Source organism: Pan paniscus, chromosome 12 (genome assembly GCF_029289425.2).
Source record: "Pan paniscus chromosome 12, NHGRI_mPanPan1-v2.0_pri, whole genome shotgun sequence".
In the NCBI taxonomy this organism is placed as follows: domain Eukaryota; kingdom Metazoa; phylum Chordata; class Mammalia; order Primates; family Hominidae; genus Pan; species Pan paniscus.
The window spans coordinates 106,106,617-106,113,500 of NC_073261.2; the positions used below are offsets into that span (position 1 = coordinate 106,106,617).

Below are 6,884 nucleotides of genomic sequence, written 5' to 3' on the forward strand. Positions count from 1 at the left end.
AGCCATCGGCCATTCCAAAATATCAGCCTCCTCTCTGGTTTCCGCCCAGCTGCCAAGGGACTACCCATGGACTTGGGGGTTGACCTTTCACTGCCTCCAGCTCATGGGGATGGACTTCTGCTCTAAAGGCAAGGGAGCATTGCCAACCCCTGCCACTCCAACAAGAGGGAGCTGTTCTTTTTCACTGTAGGGATTAAAACATACAACAAAAACACTCAAGAAGCAGGCCAGGCACGGTGGTTCACACCTGTAATCCCAGCACTTTGGGAAGCCAAGGCAGGCAGATCACCTGAGGTCGGGAGTTCGAGATCAGCCTGACCAACATGGAGAAACCCCGTCTCCACTAAAAATATAAAATTAGCCAGGCATGGTGGCACATACCTGTAATCCCAGCAACTTAGGAGGCTGAGACAGGAGAATCGCTTGAATCTGGGAGGCAGAGGTTGCAGTGAACTGAGATCACGCCATTGCATTCCAGCCTGGACAACAAAAGCAAAACTCCATCTCAAAAAAAAAAATAATACCCAAGAAGCCCCAGCTCCAATGCACTGTCAGAGCCTTCCAAAGTCCTCTTTAGTCACCACCTCATGGGGGTGGCTTCCAGTGACTACCGAGCAGACTATCAGACACTTATTCTCTGGTCATTCCAGGCATGTGACACATTGCCAGCCACTGGCATTGCCAAGAAGCTTGGGACGGACTGCTACCATAGTCACCTCAGGGGCATTACAAGCAGATGTGCCCGAAGTACTAGAAAGTTAATATCTATTTACTTATTTATTTTTGAGATGGAGTCTTGCTCTGCCGCGCCCAGGCTGGAGTACAGTAGCACCATCTTGGCTCACTGCAACCTCCCCCTCCTGGGTTTAAGTGATTCTCCTGCCTCAGTCTCCCAGGCAGCTGGGATTACAGGCACCTGCCACCACGCCCTGCTAATTTTTTGTATTTTTAGTAGAGACGGGGTTTCACCATATTGGCCAGGCGGGTCTCGAACTTCCGACCTCAGGTGATCCCCCCAGCCTCGGCCTCCCAAAGTGCTGGGATTACAGGTGCGAGCCACTGTGCCTGGCCAAAGTTAATATTTATATTATCCAAAACCAGAGGTTCTACAGGAACAAATATTTACTTCCCTTTGTACAGAGGCCCACCTGCTAGGGCAATGGTTAGGTGCACATGACATAAACCAGGCGATGTTAGAGGTACGTGCATATGGTATCTTTGCAGGGGTAAGGGATGGTTTTAACACAGGCCTTGGAGATTTCTAGGAGATTGGTCATTTCCTTAAACAGCTTATTTCTGGCATCAAAAACTTCCATCTTCAACACTCTTACTCCCTCCCATTACTTCAATTTCTACCTTTACTCCTAAATATGCAGCTACAGCCTTGACTGGGTTCTCGAGCTCCAGATTTGGCAAACTCACCTATCGCCACAGAGAAGTCTCACGGCCTTCCAAGCTGAATAAAATAAAACGCTTCTCTTTGCTGTAAGCCCACTCCTCCTCCCATCTGCCCTGTTCCTGTGAGCCATAACACATTCACCTCATCATCAAGGGTCACACCCTTAGAATCCTCACCGACAGCTCCTCACCCACAAGCAGGAAGGCTGGGCAGTGCACCCTCACTGCTTGTCTCAGACCCCTCACGTCCCTCATACCTACTGTCACAGCCCCAGGTCACCTAGAAAGCTGCTCTCCTCCCTCCTTTTCTTACAGCACAACGAGCCAGATTCATCTTCCAAAGCACCGCTGTCCTCTCCAAGCTGCAGTCTCTCGCTCTCTTGCCCTTAGAGTAAGTCCGAATGCCTCACCCGGGCCTCCATGATCCAGCCAAGCTGCCCTTGCAGCCTTTCCTCCCCGCACCCCACCGGCATCCCCTGGGCTGCCCAATCAGCCTCCACCAGATTCCCAGGCAGGGGAGCCACGGGGGAATGTCCAGTGTTGGAGCTGGAAGCCAGGGACGCTGACTTTAGAACTGGCTGGTTGCTGTGGAGCCTCATGGAGTCTTCCCAGGTCTGTCTCCCTGTTTGAGGCTTGCACTCCAGAGGCCCCTCTGGGCAATAATGAACCACCGGGAGTGGTGCCGGGATCGCAGACAGAGATGGACTGCCTGGAGCAGGGTCACCAGGACCAAGGCAGTAACTCAGGTCTGTCAGCGACTTTGTCCACTTCGTCTGTCTCTCAGGCAATTCCTAGAGCTGTGGGAGGGCCCAGGACATGCCCACACCCAGCCACAGTGAGAGTGAGGCTGGTTGCTCCTCACTTCTGTTAAATCAAACTAAATTTGGCCTGAGAAAGCCTCTGTACTCACGTACTTGAGTTCTTACTTAGGAACAACAAGCTAACTTAGTACCTAAACAAACTGAAAACTCAACTCAGCAGTATGCTTCTGTAACAATGGCTGAGTCTCAGCCAGTCGCAGGCAGCCAGCTGTTCAGACCTTGTACCAATGAGGAAAACGCTGAGCTGTAGCTAACCCAGCTGTTTCTGTAGCTCACAATTCCTGTATGTCACCTTCCTTTTTCTGTCCATAAATCTTATCTGACCATGTAGCAGCCCTGGAGTCTCTGAATCTATTCTGATTCTGGGGGCTATCAAATTCAGAAATCATTTTGGTTGTTTTTTTTCTTTTCTTTTCTTTTCTTTTTTTCAATTAAACTCTGTTAAATTTAATATGTCTAAAGTTTTTCTTTTAACAGATTTGGTGTCAGAAGTGAGAATACAGAGTAAAACTTCAGCAACCCCCAGGAACACCAGGGAACCAGACCAGATACCTGCGAAGCCAGCTGTGCCCACTGATTTCTTGTTTGTAACTGGAGGTCGTGGCTGAATTTTCTCTCAGATTCCAAGATCCAAGAATTTGTGTTCTCAGCTCTCCAAGTTTGTTTGAGCAATCTTTGGACTGGGCTGGGTTTGGGATTGGATTGGATTCAATAATCAACCGGATTAGATTCAGTTAGAGGCTGAGGACCTCAGGTGGGTACCTTTTTGGTAATGAGTTCATCTCAATTCAAAGAGCCTGGGACTCCACATTCTGGAACTGCAGCTACTTTTATGTATAAAATTATGGGCCCAGAACATGTGCATTTTCAGAAAAAATGGGTTAACCTCACTGAGACAACTTAGAAAAGATAATGGGAAAGTTTTAATTTGGTTAAAATTATTTATTTGCAAGTCATATGAGAAAAAAGGAATCAGAATCCCACATAAAAACAATAGTATGTATCCTTTAATTAGTATGGGAAGATCTAAAAGACTGAACAAATCAAAAATTGCATCCGTAAAAGATTCTTTGCAAAAAGCAAGTGAAAATCTTAAACAACAGACTAAGGACATCATAAAAGAGGACTAAGGCCGAGCACAGTGGCCCATGTCTGTAATCCCAGCACTTTGGAAGGTCAAGGTGGGAAAATTGCTTGAGTCCAGGAGTTCGAGACCAGCTTGGGCAACATAGTGAGACCTCATCTCTACAAAAACATAAACAAAATTAGCCAGGTGTAGTGGTTTACACCTGTAGTCCTAGCTACTTGGGAGGCTGAGGTGGGAAGATTGCTTGAGCCCAGGAGGTTGAGGCTTCAGTGAGCCAAGATTGCACCACTACACTCCAGTCTGAGCAACAGAGTGAGATCCTGTCTCAAAATAATCATTAATAGTAATAACAATAAATTATAATAAATTATTTTTGTTGTTGTTTTTTTGAGATGGAGTTTTGCTTTTGTTGCCCAGGCTGGATGGAGTGCAATGGCACGATCTCAGTTCACCACAACCTCTGCCTTCCGGGTTCAAGCAATTCTCCTGCCTCAGCCTCCCTAGTGGGCTGGGATTACAGGTGCATGCCACCATGCCTGGCTAATTTTATATTTTTAGTAGAGATGGGGTTTCACCATGTTAGTCAGGCTGGTCTCAAACTCCCGACCTCAGGTGATCCACCTGCCTCAGCCTCCCAAATTGTTGGGATTACAGGCGTGAGCCACCACGCCCGGCCTATAATAAATTAATTTTTAAACTTTCCACTGGTAAGATACTTTGAAAAAAAATAAGGACTATGTTCTTACTGAACTAACCACAACTGTTTATTCTCTTTATCCATCCCCAACTAAATATTCTGAGTCCACTAACCTTGCTAAATTACCCTTTCACCCTGAAGAATATTGACAAAAGAGAAGGCAAACAGATGTCTTTACAAAGTAAGACCTCCGATCAGCCAGGCCTTCCTGCTGTAACCACTTTAACTCCATGATCTAAAATTGAGCTTAGAGCCATTGTAAAAGACTTCCCTGATGCAAGGAGAAACCCTCAAAAATTTACTGAGGAATTTAGAATCTTCCTAGGAAGGGAGGATCCAGGACTCCTTGACCTTTACCAATTTATTCACATGATATTGGGACCTGGCAAATGGATGCCAGCAACAGAATGGAACACACATGAGGAGGATATTAAAGACCCCTCCAAGACCTCCTCATGGGAAGGGCCAAAAGGAGCATGAAAAAATGCTGAACCCCTTCTGGATTCAATTTCTAAGATTTTTCACACATTTTTGTCTGCTGGTTTGCATGATGGACCAATCACATTCGCCAAAAATTGATTGGTCCATGATGCAATCCTGCAGACAAGAAAAAAAAAAGATGAACCAGTTTCAGATTATAGAACTCACTTAGAAACACTATTTCAGAAACATTCTGGGCTCAACATATGGCAAGGAGCATTTCCTGCAGAGACTGAAACGGCATAAACTGTTCTATTTATAAGCAGATTTTGTCCTGAACTTAGCAGTTTAATTAAAAAACATAAACCTAGATGGGAAGTGACAGATATGACTGAATTGGTGGCTGTAGCTGAACATTTTGAAAGGGCTCTACAGGAAGAAAAAACCCAAAGATTAACAAGCCTATGTCCCTTCAACCTTCAAAAAGCTGCAACCTGTGAAGTTTTTTCAACCAAGAGGTCCTAAAACAAGAGGTCCCAAAGTATCTGCCTTTATTGCAAATGACTAGAAAAGAGACACTGGAAAAGAAATTCTCCATTTTTCTGTCAGTCCACCAATAAGCCTCTTTCCTTTAGGCTAGAGAGAGCCCAAGAGATTTTAGCTCTCGTGATAATTGACCAGACTCTAAGAGAGTCCCCTGATAAAGTGCTGCCCATAACACCTCTAAATAAACATAGAGAAACAAGAGTTAGAATAAAGGAAATCTTGTAGAATCCTGGTGGATACCAAAGCCTCCTATCTACCATAAAGCCACTTTAATAGATCAACAAATTGCTGAGAGTAAAAACATTATGTTTTTTGGTGGGGGTTTTGAATGAAGTTCAAGAGGTTCCTATGTTTGAACTCGTTCAATGGACTTTGGGGCCATTTTCAGAAAAAACATACTTTTGTACTGTGGGATACTACTCCAGTAAACTTCCTAGGGCAAGACTTACTTTCAAAGCTAAAAGAATGCGGGCAAGATGGCGGATAGAAGGCAGGACTAGCTTGCAGCTCCGGCTCAGAGGAGACTCACCTCGTGAACTTTTTCTCCAAGAACTACTGCAGGACCATACCAGAAAAGCTCAGAGAATCCACAGACCCTTTGAAGGAACTAGATCACTGCTGCGGGGCCCCTGAGATGCCGGAAAACTGTGAGTCTGCTTGCTTTCTCAATGGGGAAGCTGGTGGTCTAGGGCAAGTTCTCAGCCCTGGTCACCACCTGTCTGTTAATAGACTCCATGCTGTTGGGGGGCCACAGTGGGAGTGAGACCAGCCTTTAGGACTGCAGGCTGCATGGGAGTGGGGTGAGGTCTGTGATTGCTGGCTTTCCCCCACTTCCCTGGCGACCAGTATGACTCAGGAGAGGCAGACATGCTCCCCATGGGAATACAAATCCACTGGACTGGGAACCACACCCCCATCTCCCACAACAGCCACAGCATGCCCCACCCAAGAAGAGTCTGAGCTCAGACATGCCTATCTCTGCCCCCACCTCGTGGTCTTTCTCCACCCAGCTGGTAGCAGAAGACAAAGATCATAATCTCTTTGGGAGCTCTATGGCCCTGCCCACTGCCTGAGAAACCTGCATACTTAACCAGGTGTCTCTAGGGCAAGTTTACATCCACCCTATACGATTGCAGCTGATGCGCTCTTGAAAGCCCCACCTCGGGAGGCCGAGGCGGGCGGATCACGAGGTCAGGAGATCGAGACCATCCTGGCTAACACGGTGAAACCCCGTCTCTACTAAAAATACAAAAAATTAGCCAGGCGTAGTGGCGGGCGCCTGTAGTCCCAGCTACTCAGGAGGCTGAGGCAACAGAATGGCGTGAACCCGGGAGGCGGAGCTCGTAGTGAGCCGAGATCCCGCCACTGCACTCCAGCCTGGGCGACAGAGCGAGACTCCCTCTCACAAAAAAAAAAAAAAAAAAAAAAAAAAAAGAAAGCCCCACCTCCTGGCCAACCAACACAAAACCAGTGCACTAAAGAAAAACACAACAAAGGACCTACACAGAGTCCACGTCACTGCCCTGCTGCCTCCACTGGAGCAGGTGCTGGTATCTATGGCTGAGACAGGATCACATCACAGGACTCTGCAGACACTCCCCAGTGCCAGCCCAGAGCCCGGTAGCTCCACTGGGTGGCTAGAACCAGAAGAGCAAAAGCAATCACTGCAGTTCAGCCCTCAGGAAGCCTCATTCCTAGGGGAAGGGGGAGAACACTGCATCAAGGGGGCATCCCATGGGACAAAAGAATCTGAACAGCAGGACTTGAGTCCCAGATCTTCCCTCCGACATAGTCAACTCAAATGAAAAGGAACCAGAAAAACAATTCTGGTAATATGAAAAAACAAGGTTCTTTAGCACTCCCAAAAGATCAAACCAGCTCACCAGCAATGGATCCAAACCAAGATGAAATATCT

General features: G+C 46.9%; 1 long non-coding RNA gene across 1 annotated transcript; it reads left to right on the forward strand.

The window, feature by feature from the left end:
- The first annotated feature begins 1,448 nt into the window (after positions 1-1,448).
- LOC134728622 (uncharacterized) lies at positions 1,449-6,407 on the forward strand. The gene is made up of 2 exons (XR_010109217.1): positions 1,449-2,973; positions 5,520-6,407. It is a non-coding gene; the product is annotated as an uncharacterized LOC134728622 (long non-coding RNA).
- Positions 6,408-6,884: the final 477 nt, after the last annotated feature.